The following is a 13,899-nucleotide window of genomic DNA, read 5'->3' on the forward strand; positions in this document are numbered from 1 at the left end:
TGATGAACTGACAAGACCAGGAACGAGCTATAACGTTGTGTAGTGTGGTGTAGTGTGGTGTGTAGTGTGGTGTGTGTGTGTGTATTGTGGTGTGTAGTGTGGTGTAGTGTGTGTGTATTGTGGTGTAGAGTGTGTGTAGTGTGGTGTAGTGTGGTGTGTAGTGTGGTGTGTAGTGTGGTGTGTGTGTGTGTGTGGGCTTGGGTGAACGAGAGACACACACTGATGATGTCACAGGAATGGGACCGTTAATACATACAGAATCAGATACAGCCTTCTTATGTAAGACAAGCGGGCAGCGTTGCCAGATTGGGCGGTTTCCCACCTAATTGTGCTGCTTAGGATGGGTGTCTGCGCGTAAAAAATGTTTTTTAAGGCTGGTTTTTCTGCCTACATAGAAATCAATAGAATTTAGTTCAAATTGGGCGGGATTTAGTGCATCCAGGCAGGTTTTTTGAGCCCATACTACAAAGCTGGTTCAGGAGTAAACCAGGTTAAGGTAAGAGGGTAAATCATCTAATAGAAGAGCCTTGAGTCCTCATTTTCCTAAGGTCGTCTGACTATCATGGGCCCATGCTACAAAGCTGGTTCAGGAGTAAACCAGGTTAAGTTGAGAGGTAAATCATCTAATAGAAGAGCCTGGGCCAAAAGGAAAAGGCAAGATCAGGGGAATTTCTGGTGAATCTCAGACCATCTCCTGCACTTTCTCGCTTTTATTGTACGTCACACGTTTTATTACCTATTTATTTTAATGTGGTATGTCTAGTGTCTATTGTCTATATGTTTATAGTATGTCTTGGGGAAATGTGTGATGTTGGCCACTTGAGTTTCCCCCGGGGGGATAATACAGTTTACCTTGACCTTGACCTTGACCTTGACCCTGTTCTCCACCCACCTGGAGTGAAGAGGAATAACCGCAGAAATACACCTACCGCGACAAGAGCGAGGCGAGCGACGGAAGTAATTGACTTTGTTTTGAGTCCCGCGACAAAAGCGATTCTGGAGACTAGAGCGATTTGCGCGACGAGCGCGACAGTTTGAAGTTGAAATCCTTTCAACTTTCTATGACACGGTTCGGCGACAAGCCGCGACAGCCAATGACTGTATAGAGGTCAGTGACTACAGCCAATGGGAATGCTTGAATGCTTTGCCTTCTGCCTGTACGGACATACTCTAGTCCATAGGTGGCTAACCCGCGGCTCTCGAGCCGCATGCGGCTCTTTGCCTGGTGTCTTGCGGCTCTTGCGTTCATGTCCAAGTTTGTGTTAATGTCCCATAGGCAATATGCATTGGAAATTGCACACACAAAGTTGATTAGAACTATGGCAAATAAGTGCCCTGTGGTCTTGGTAATGTAGTAGGCCTTGCCTAAATGTGTCCTGAATGATCACGTTGATGTGTGACATTAGTTACTGCAAATAGCCTACAAGACGCGATTTAAGCCTATGTTCTAAAAATAGCGCTTTAAAAAGTGACCGCGTCTTTCGCTGACTAAACAAAATATCGGCAAAAATGTTTTAACCTGAAAGACTTTGCCATCACTCCTCAATAAGGTCAACAAAATGTGCTGTCCATATTAGATTCTATCGCTCGGATATGGCGGTTATAAATGTGCAGATGATATGAAGAGAAAGGCGTCTGGAGCAGAGATGTGCCGAGAATCTCTGTCCTGCGTAGTCATCTCTGCGCTCTGATAGGAGGAGTGTTCATGGCTATTGACCGAATGTGAAATTATGTTTTTGGTTTAAAATCGTGTTATTTTCGCGGGCTATAGACAAAATAGCGCCAAAAATAATGTTCTACCCTGGTTTATCAGCCATTGTCAAAGCGGCGCGGGCAGACAGCGTGCAGGTGGGAAACAATTTCAATTGTCCCTTGTCCGCGCTCAGTTTAGTCTCAAAAAGAAAACTTGGCCTTTTCCCCTTCAGCACCCGCTGAAACATTAATGTGGAAAATGAACGGTGATTTGACGAACCACCTTGTTAATTTCGGATGGTGTTGTCGTCAGGCATCCAATGATCATCTCATCTGTGCGCAAGAAAGCGGTGCCTGTGCGCCTAACTCCCGAATGAGGCGGAGAATCTTTGGGTCGCGTTACTTCGTGCTCTGTTATAAAGAGTGCTCATGGAAATTATGCTGTGAAACGTGTTTTATTAAAATATAAAATAATTTATGAAATAATTTTGACCTGTGTACCCTTGTCTTCTTATGTAAAACAACATTTTTATCTTGAAAAAACATTTTCCCAAAAAAAATTGAAGCAGTAAAAAAAAAAGGGGGGGGGTCATCTTATATTCAGGATTGTCTTGTAGTCAGGCCATTAAGTTGGAGTGTAACATCAATCTGACAGTGTGTGTGTGTGTGTGTGTGTGTGTGTGTCTGTGTCTGTGTGTGAAAGGAAAAGATGGTTGATGTTCATGCCCATGTGTTGTTGTGTATGCTGGTCTGTGGTGCGAGAAGGATGGGTGATGCCCATGTTGGTGGGTGTGCGCATGTTTATATGCCCGCGTGATGTTTGTGTGCCGATGTGGCTCTTTGCTGTGACACATTACAAAATGTGGCTCTTGGTCTCCGACTGGTTGGCCACCCCTGCTCTAGTCTCTTCAATCGCTCGTATCGCTTGCTGCTGCACTCTGTCGCTTGAATCGCATCACGCCTAGTCTATTCGCGCGGTAAGTCAAAGGCCTAGTAGCACTGGTGCAATGTGCAGTCAATGAAGACAGGACACCAGGGTGGTCCAATATATCCATGAAATTTCCCACACTAAAATGATAGGCGTTTCAGTTTCATTGTACGACCCCGTTGTACTGTATCTCCTCATAACATTGCAAACACACCACACCAACAATGTGGGAAACAACTTTTCATTATTCTTGTCCCTTGCCCACGGGGGAGAACCTACTGTGCTGTGACTGTAATAATGACTTCCTTATCCACAAGGGAACCCCCTTCCCCATCCCCATCCCACCACCCCCACCCCCCCAGTCCTCTCATCCCATCTACTGTGTCTCATCTGTGCACTGCCGAGGCACTGATTCACTCGACAACAAATCCAGCACAATCTTTGCCTTAATAATGACAAATATGGCCACAGCTTGTAGGCCCATGTGCTTCTAAATAGATACTAAAAGCTTTTTTACTCAAATCTCAGATTAAGCCATGTGAAAAAAATGACTTCTCACTGTTCTCAAGTCAGCTATTTATATGCGATTAAAATGTTTCCTGGTTCACTTTCGTTTCCTGTTTTGGGGTTTTGACGTCACCCGGCACAGATGAGGGCCTGAGTAGCGTTATCTTAATCCCTAGTCTAGTCCAATCTCTAATCCCCTTGGTGTATTCTCATAACTAGGCCTACTACATACACGTTGTTCACCTACACTAAATAAAAAAGCAGCAAAATTAAGTCCACCAGTGTGCGGTGATCCTTCTTGTTTACTGTGTACTACATACATGTATAATTACTGTATATTGTATAGCACAATTCATACAATACAAGACATACAGCAAAATGTGCTTAACAGTTAGATTAACAATAATATTTAAAAAATAATAATGAAATTAAATGAAAAATAAAATAAAATAACAAAATGAAGTGTATAGAATGTGGGTGATTTAAAAAAGAAGATGAGTGAAGGCAAAAGCTGTATGGATAAAATATGATGAGCAATAATAAAATATTAAAATCCACAAGAATCGGAAAGTTTAGACCAAAAGCAAGTGGCAAGTGGCAAGTAGCCTCAAGGATCAGGGCACATAGATGTGACCCCTGATGGGAACAGGGGTGAGGAAAAACCATTACGATTTTTTGGGGTAAAAACCTGAAACAACCCGACCACAAGTGCTATATTTGTATCTAGACCATTTTCAAATTTGATAAAATATTTTTTTACTTTAGAAATACTGTATGTTCAACTAGATGGTTCTTGCAAGGTTAAAAAGCCTTGATGAAATACATTAACATTAAGTAGTAGTTTTATACATTTAAAAACTAAAAGGGGTCTGTGGCGACCCGAAGACAAGAGGAGGGATATTGCAGTTCTAGTTGACCAGTTGAAACAAATGATTCCAAGGTAAAGGACCGATGTAGACAAAGACAAACGAAATGAGGAGTGAATGAATTCCTCCATGGTGGCAACCATGTGTGTATTTCCATCTGAACTGACACTACTGCACTGCTGTGCCAACAGAGTTCCCAAGGGGATGGGGAGGCATCAGTCCATACGTTACATGTTCCTGCAGCACACATTCAACTCCAAGTGTCAGTCAGCCAGCCTTGCGGTTTCCATGGTTTCCCCTGAAGACTTCATCTTTCCCTGTCTTTCTCTCTTACTCTTTCTCTCTTTCTCTCTCTCTCTCTTTCTGTCTGTCTGTCCCTCTCTCTCTCTCTCTCCCTATCTCTGTCTGTCTGTCTGTCTCTCCCCGACCCAGGGAATCACTATCTCCCTCAGAACATGAACAGACTCTAGGTGCCGGCCTTGGCCTCGTTCCAGTATACAGATGTAGGAAGATGATAACAAAATAAAAATGACAATCTGTCCGAGTCTCTAAGCAGTCATAAACATCAACTGGTGAATCAGATAGACAGACGCAAAAGTACAAAGACGCGGCGAGTGTACTGCACTGCACAGGCAGTAATTTAGTTAGAGATGGAGATAGGAGAGCGCGAAGCAGAAGAGAGCGGTCCGATCCGATGATCCAATCATGCGCATTGGCAGCTCTAGCTCTGATGAATGGACGCATCTGCTGGGTGCGATCGGACTGATATTCACGACTATGATGATGATGATGATGATGATGATTGTCGTAAAGAAGAGAGGGGGAGGGTGATGATTACGATGATGATGATGATGATAATGGTAGTGAAGATTGAGGAAGGGTGTCTCCATGATGATGATGAAGATGAAGAGGGGGAGGGTGTTGTTGATGATGATGATGATGATGATGATGATTGATGAAGAGTGAGGCTATCTCCATGCTGGTGGTGTTAGTAATGAGGAGGGAGGGAGGGTGATGATGATGATGATGATGATGATGATGATCAAGAGGGCGAGAGGTTTGATGATTGTGATGATGATGATGATGAAGAAGAAGAGGGAGGGAGGGTGTCTCCAAGCTCTTTGAGATGCTCTGCTCCCCGGAGGAGTTAGGTAAGGACAGTGGATACAGCTCCTCAGCCAATAGGACTGTTGGAACTGTCACATCATTGACAGACAGGACAGACTCTATACGCACTTGTACTTGGGTGATAACTGCTCAACACCACATACACACGCAGTACACACACACACACACACACACACACACACACACACACACACACACACACACACACACACAAATTCAGGGCCAAGACAAAGTCATCTGAAACCCCCTCTCCCCTGGGCCCGGGACGACTGTCCCCTTTGTCCCACCCTGTACACCCCTGTACACACTCATTCACACACATACAGTACATACACTCACACTTACTCTCAGAGAAATGGGAAACGAGTGTGCAGCAGGCCAATCCATCTGTTTGATTTGAGTGATGAAGAATAGCCCTCTGGCTGTCCTCTTGTCTCCTCTCGTCCTTCATGTGCTCCGAACAAAAGAGACTCCTGCCACCGCCGCCACTGTCACACCCATCACCAGTCATATCAGGGGCACCAGGGCCACTGACAGCTTTTGCGGGGCCCGGGACGCAGGCATTTGGAAGGGGCCCCAACCCAATGCATACAATGTAATGAGGATTCAATTCTGGGCCCCCTCTCTCCTTGGGCCTGGGACAAGTGTGCCTTTGCCCCCCCCCCGGCTTCTCTTGTCACCGCCGCCACTGTCACACACATCGCCAGTCATATCAGGGGCACTAAACTGTATCTACCAGTGTTCATTTGGTCATCCATGACTATGATTAAAATATTTCGTCAATGCCCCTTTCTGATTTTCGTCATTTAGACTAAGACTAATGCCGTGTCTAGACCAAGAGCGAACTATGCTGCCTGGTAGCATGGGTAGCAGAAGAAGTTTCGCCTTGAATTCGCTGTGTTCTCTGCAGACGCAGCATTGACATGTTTGATTCAGCTAATCACATAACGGCTCTGGCTTGACAGCCTGGGACATTCGGAGATATGAACGTTCCGATTGGTTATCTCCGAACAGCGTCAGAGCGAATTCGCCTGCGATTAGATTTAGTTTAATCGTCAAAATTCGCTCTGGTTGTGCAAGAAGCTTCGCTCCTGGCGAATTCGCTTTGGTAGCGCAGGTCGCGTGCCCTTCATAGAGTAATAATGACTTCCGTCGCTTCATTCGCTCCGTTCGCTCCTGGTCTGTACACGGCATAAGACTAAATTGGGAAGGCAATGACTAAAATAGGACTAAGACTAAAATTGATTTTCGTCATTGTGACTAAGACTAAGACTAAATTTGAAACAGCTGACGAAATTAATACTAAAATAGAGAAAAGGAGAACCAGTGTGTGAAGAAGTTTTATTCTGGACAGTGTGATATATGTTAAAAAGAGAAGCAGTGTGCGGAGAAGGCTTATTCTGTACAGTCAATGATATATGTTAAAAAGAGAAGCAGTGTGTGGAGAAGTTCTATTATGTACAGTGTTGACTAAAATGACAAAAACTTGACTAAGACTTAAATTGATTTTTGTCATTTAGACTAAGACTAAGACTAAATTGGGAAGGCAATGACTAAACATTGACAAACACTGACAAAATTAACCCTGGTATCTACAAAAGCTGTGTGTGTGTGTGCGGGGAAGCCGACAAGGGGGGCAAAGGGGTCAGTTGTCCCGGGCCCAGGGTGGCATAATTGGGTCCCCATTACATTGAATGCATCGGGAGGGGGGCCCTTTCAGATGACTTTGTCCAAGGCCCAGCCAAAGCCACCGCCGCCACTGTCACACACACATCGCCTGTCATATCAGGGTCACTAAACTGTGTCTGTAAAAAACTGTGTGTGTGTGTGTGTGTGCGTGTGCGTGTGTGTGTGTGCGTGTGCGTGTGTGTGCGTGTGTGTGTGTGTCTCCTAGAGCTGGGCGGTTTACGGTTAAAAAACCGTGATCTCGGTTTCACCTACACAAGGTTCTCTTTTTGATGAGAGACGGTTTTGTTGTTGTTCATACTAGGCTATGTGCGTGAACTTCATACTTCGTGTCACACTTCATTTCAACTCCAAGTCCACTGTTGCTTTTTCTACTAGGAAATGTCAACACAATTTAAGATGTTGATTGAAGCAATACAAATAATTGGTTAATCGCGCTAAAGAAGCTGGTGAGAGTGAAGCATAGCCTAATGAAGAACCCACATGGCATGGATGAATCATGATGAACATTTAAATCAACTTAGCTTACATTTGATCTCACAAAGTTAAATAAAAGGCTATTCTAATAGGCTACAACAGTTCTCAGATCCTTAACTGTATTTCATTACCATCCCAACTGCGTTTGCAGGACTGCTGTTAAGGCTGCGTATGAGTTTTGCCATTGAGGCTAATTTAGCTTAGCTTGCAAAATGCAATGGGCAGACAAGATACATTGCTACATTGCTGTTTGAAATGATTTGGGAGCAAAATAGGAGCGAAATACATCGCCACATGACACAAACTACCTGTCAAAATACATTCTACGTTATATTTGGCCTTTAATTCAAAGAAAATATTCACACAATGTCAAGTAAATCCGTTTGTTTTCGTGTCTCTTCAGTCTGTTCCGTTTCTGTCCCACTGTGTTTACTCGCTAGTCATGCGCTGCGCAAGGCAACATGCGGTCGTAGTGATCAATGTTGCCAGGTGTACAACGAGAACTAAGCAAGTAGTGTTGCCAGGTGTAGAACAAATATGCAGTTTTGGGCTGTCTGGGAAAAAAAGCCAAAAACAGCTGCTTATAATAATTTATTAACCCTTTTTACTTGAAAGGGAACTTAAAGTCTTGGGTAGGGAAATATAAACTATAAAATATAAAAATATTGAAATGAAAAAGTGATAAAATAGAAATGGAGATTAATTTAAATTCATGATTGAATCTCATTTTTAAATTTAATTTCAGTTTTTTTTCGTCCGAAAGATTAAGATTTGGGGGGAAATCGCCGCTTATCAAAAAACCGTGCAGAAAACCGTGATGTCAATTTTCATCAAGAAAACCGTGATGCTCATTTTTTCCAAAACCGCCCAGCCCTAGTGTGTGTGCGTGCGTGCCTGTGTGTGTGTGTGTGTGTGTGTGTGTGTGCTGTATGTTTGCATAATGTTGTGTGTATGTACTATATATATTATTGATCCCAAAGGCATGAGGACACAGCCGAATATGCAGATCCTACAGGATATGCAGATACCCCAGAGCAAGCCTCCTGAAATGTTTTTTAATTGCTTTAAAGACAACGAGAACAGCTGTTGGAAGCTATTACAATGTCCTGAAATTATCTCTAATTTGCCATCATTTCTGACAATTACTGGAAAGATGTGATACGCGCATCGTGTATTTCCATTTTGAAAAATATTTCAATGTTGGTGTTATCTCACAGCGGCTCTTTGTTGCTGCGCAACAGGGGAGCGACGATGCAAACAGACAAACTTTAGAGATGATGGTTATCTGTCTCGTTTTTTGTGAAATGTCTCTTGTCCAATCGCATTACACAACAGGCTATGCATTGTGAACCCAGACATCTCATTTCAGAGGGAGCTACAAGTCAAACAAACTGAAACAGCTGTAAAATCTGTTTAGCCTACTTTGGAAATTGCACATTGTATGTAGGCTTACGTATGTGTGTAGACAGCAAATTCATAGATGCGAACATTTCCTGGGCGAAAATGAAATGGGAAGAAAGTAGCGCCGCTCACATAAATGGATTTTGCACCCTATACTGTATGCTCATCGACTAGACTCTTTACTGGATGTACGGCTATACATCCTCTGTTTGGGTGTCAGATCACATTGCCAGATTCATGAATTCATTAATTATTTTGATTATTGGAATGGTTCCTGAACACTGTGATTTCTATGGGCCCATATTGGACAGTCAAGAGGTCACTGTAGACTAGTGGGTGCAGAGAGTGATGGGGCAGGACAGAGTTGTACTGTATGAACTAGAAGTACTTTTAAAAATGCAATTATGAGGGCGCTGTGGTGCAGTGTGCTAAGCCCCCCCTCATTTGGGCTTGCATGCCTACGGTGACCCCGGTTCGAGTCCAGCCAGAGTTTCTTTTTAATTTTGTATTAGATCCCCATTAGCTTTTGCTTTTAGCATTAGCTATTCTTCCTGGGGTCTTTCTCAATTGTTCATTTAAAATTACAAATATCAGCCACACAGCGTGGAGTCATTTCCCGATCCCTCCCCATCTCTGTCCCACTCCTGTCACCATCTCAGACTGTCCTATCAAATAAAGGCATAAAAGCTCCTAAAAATATATATAGAAATAAATAAAGAAAGAAAGAATCTTTACAACACTAGTAGTATGATATTACAAAGTTGGAACCATGTAATATCATACTACTGGTGTTGTAATTACATTTGTAATTCTACTTCTACTTTATACAACTGTGGGGCAGGGAGGAAATGATCATAAGAGTATGCACATCCCACCTCGGTGAGGTCGGGTGAAGGACAAAGGCGTATCCTATCTGACAGTAGAAAGATTAGAAGTCTGCACACTGTAGCTCAGCTTTGACGGTTCATTCAGGTCATAGGCTACAACGTTTCGACCCAACTGTGTCTTCATCAGGCATCATGTCAGTGCAGGGAGGAAATGCCCGAGGCTGGATTCAAACCTGGCTGCCCAGAGGCAATGAGACTGTCTATGGATGGGTGCATCAGAGCCTTTCTCCACAGCACCACCTCTCTGTTTGGGCGTCAGTCCACATTGCCAGATTCATGAATGATTTTTCCATTTAATTTAACCTTTATTTTACCAGGAAAAACAGACCCGTTGAGATTTTAAAAATCTATTTTTCAAGGGCGTCCTGGCCAGCACAAGTTACAAAATTAAAATATCAGTTTCATTAAAATAACAAATCAAATTTAATGAAAAAAAAAAAAAGATAATTTAAATGGTTCCTGAACACAATGATTTCTATGGGCCTATATTGGATAGGGCAATCAAGGATAGGACCCCCTCCCCCCAGAATGATTTCCATAATTGTCCAGGGTTCATTTGAGTAAAGGATGTAACAAGTGGGAAATGGGTAAAAATAAACATCATCATACACTCATTTGAACTGGCTGTTTCAGGACTGACTTCATTCATATCTAATTAATTCTGCTGGGTTTTCATCTTATGAAGCACACGATCAGGACATCAGAGAACATGATTTTCAGTTATCAATCATTCCCAGTAATCTAAGTGTTGAGTGTAGCCCCTTAATGCGCGCCGTACCTCCAGTGGCACGCTGTAATAGACATTGAAATGTAACTACCATAGCACTACAATACTATGACACAACATAGGCCCTTTAGCAATGCACCACGACTTGGTCATTACCATACTGGTAACAACAAATGTATAAAGCCGCGTCTTAAGGGGTTAATAATTAATTGAGGCTGTTTGGATCGCTTGGGCATTTTCTGAAGTCTCTACACTTTGCAAGGAAAAGAAAAAGAAAACATCTGTTGGAAAAACATCAGACGCAAAATGGCTCTAAGGCACTAACATGCACTTAGAAAAAAAGATATCAAAGAGGAAATATGAATGGACTATTTCATACACTTGGTGACTATGACTCAATTTATTTATTTATTTTAATCCAACCACCATCGATGGAGAGACTGATAAAGATATGTGATTATGTAAGAGAGACGAAAGGGGAGGAGGGGATGTGAAGAGAAGAGAAGAGAAGAGAAGAGAAGAGAAGAGAAGAGAAGAGAAGAGAAGAGAAGAGAAGAGAAGAGAAGAGAAGAGGGCCCACTCATGTCCCCTCCTGTCAGGGAGGAAAGCACAGCCATCTGAGAGATACAGTATTACTAGCGGTGTAGACAGCTAATGCACCTGACCATAAACAGGCTACAGGACGTCGTATGGCATGGAGCACCTAAGTCACGCCCTCTACTTCCTGATTCATGGGGCAGACAGTTGCTAAAAATTGAATGGAAGTGAACGAGGCGAGTCATGTTGGACTTGTGGTGCATAAGTGGAGGTCCAAGGTTTGGATTGTTGTCGAAAAACCACTCATTTCAAGCCCAGTAATTATTTTTTGACTCCCTCTGCCCCATGAACCAGGAAGTAGAGGGTGTGACTTAGGTACCCCATTGCTCCCAGGTTCGAATCCGGACAGGGTAATCACCCAACCCTATCCCTCCTCATTTCTCAACCCTATACCCCTCCTCATTTCCCAACCTTACCCCCCTCCTCTCTCTCTTTCTTGTCTCCTGTCTGAGCTTCACCATCCTATATCAAATAAAGGCTCAAAACCCCTCTTTTTTATTAATAAGAGATGCAACTCCTGTACGTGTGTATATAGCACAGGGTGTAGTAACACAGTTTCCCTGTCAACGTGGAGGAAAAAAGGACAATACTGGACACAAAGCTGCTGTGACTTTTAAACTACATGCTTATTTGATGATTGTATTGTGTAAGTCATACTGTATATGGATATATTGTTAAACGTGATGTTATATCAACCACAGCCACCTCTCTCTCTCTCTCTCTCTCTCTCTCTCTCTCTCTCTCTCTCTCTCTCTCTCTCTCTGTACTGTATATGCAACTCTGTCTATGTTTCACTATTTCTGTCTGTCTTGCTTCTCTCTCTCTCTCTCTCTCTCTGTACTGTATATGAAACTGTCTATTTTTCACTATTTCTGTCTGTCTTGCTTCTCTCTCTCTCTCTCTCTCTCTCTCTCTCTCTCTCTCTCCTTCTCTCTTATGGTGAATGGAAGGATCAACATGCATGTAATGTAAAGTACATTTTTTAAGTGGTGACAATGGTTCACAATAAAGGAGTGTTGAAGGTCTCTCTCTCTCTCTCTCTCTCGCTCTTTCTTTCTCTCTCTCTCTCTCTCTCTCTCTCTCTCTCTCTCTCTCTCTCTCTCTCTCTCTCTCTCTCTCTCTCTCTCTCTCTGTGTGTATAGGCCAATACTGTATATGCATCTCTGTCTCTATTTCTGTCTTCCTTGCATCTCTCTATTTCTTTCTCTCTCTCTCTCTGTCTGCCCTCCTTCTCCCTGGATATATTCTTAAATTATTTTATATCAACCACAGCCAGTTCAGACCACAGAGGGCCCCGTTATGCTATCATTCTCTCTCTCTCTCTCTCTCTGTACTGTATGCAACTCTGTTTATTTTTCACTATTTCTGTCTGTCTTGCCTCTCTCTCTCTCTCTCTCTCTCTCTCTCTCTCTCTCTCTCTCTCTCTCTCTCTCTCTCTCTCTCTCTCTCTCTCTGCCCCCCTCTCCCTCCCTCCTGTTTGAAGCAGCGCGCGTCGGGGCTCAGCCGTGGTAAGACTACAGGGGGATAATGAATAGGGTCTCCTCAGCACTGCATGCAGTGCCCCTAATCCCAGATTTGGCTGCGAGCGCTTGACTTCTCGGACTCCGCATCGCATCCTCATCCTCATCCTGTCTTGTCTCCCTCCCTTCCTGGCCACCACCGGCCGGATTCATTTCCATTCCAGCAGCACATATCCATTTGTCTTGTTTTTGCATAAGCCCCTCACACACTTCTCAACACACAGCCGCCGGCCTGAGCCTGAGATGTTGACTTTGGATCTCCTGTTTCTGGGCCCATCTTGCACTCAGGGCCGGTTCTAGACAATTTGGTGCCCTAGGCGAGCACCCCTCTTTGCTTTTGGTGGAATTAGAAATTGCCATGTGTGTAAACATAGTGTCATACATGTGATCGAGCATAGTTGAGCTACTACCTACATGCACTATGTGCTCATTAATAATTAATAATAATTTGTCAATATAAAACTTAATGCTTTATTTCGCTTAATGTTTGCATTCTGTGGGACTTGGCGCCCCCAAGACATTCGGTGCCCTAAGTGACCGCCTGGTCTGCCTATGCCTACCGCCGCCCCTGCTTGCTCTGCTAATTTTTGGCAGTGTTTATTCAATACTTAGTGAGTTGAATTTTGACACTCTCTTCTAGTTGGTCCTGCGGTTTATGTGTTGAATGAGCAATGCAGACTTTACTGTGTACTTAGTGGGCTCAGAAGGAGAGCGATAACTAAATCAAGATGAATTACAGCTAAATCGAGACGATGTGACTGCCAGTTCAGGGTTACCCAGTTGGTGCCTTGAGGCTCATGCAAACATCATTCAGTGATTATTCAAGTCAAGTTATTCTTGTTGTTTTTGTTGGTTTTGATACTGGCAGTGTGCCTTTTGACATCAGACTGCAGCGAGAGTTGGGGGTAGAGGGTTAGGTTGAGTTTAGTTGGCTCGGTATTGATTTATTTCTGAGTGGAATGTTATTATTAACCATTTTGTCCGAATTTATTTCTACATGTATTTATTTTGGATTATTGCACCCAACCGTTGTGAATACCATGCCGTCAAAGAAATAAGCTACAATAAATGGCTCGACAAAGTAGAGTGTGTTAAGCTACCAAGAATTAACTAGAACACAATACACGTGAATGGGAATGTAAGGAGTATTGCGCAGCATCTTACCATGAGCCTATTGGAGTAACTGGCGTAATTCTTCAAATGTTTTTTTTTCAGTGATTTTATGACGTGCGTGTGGGCCATGACATTATCCAGACTCCTGCAGGCAGTCAGTATTGGTTTAAAGAAATAAACAAACACGGGAGTGGCATAATTTGATTTAGAATCATTTTAATCCTTCCATCTATACGACACTATGACTTACAGTACACGTACAGTAGAATGCGATGGTCTTAGTAAATAGCTGCCCTGAAAAATATTTAAAACATCACCAGGTAATAGATCTCACCCGTGCAAATGATACATGGAGATAGTGTCCATATTT

The sequence above is a fragment of the Engraulis encrasicolus genome, chromosome 17, assembly GCF_034702125.1.
Source record: "Engraulis encrasicolus isolate BLACKSEA-1 chromosome 17, IST_EnEncr_1.0, whole genome shotgun sequence".
NCBI lineage: Eukaryota > Metazoa > Chordata > Actinopteri > Clupeiformes > Engraulidae > Engraulis > Engraulis encrasicolus.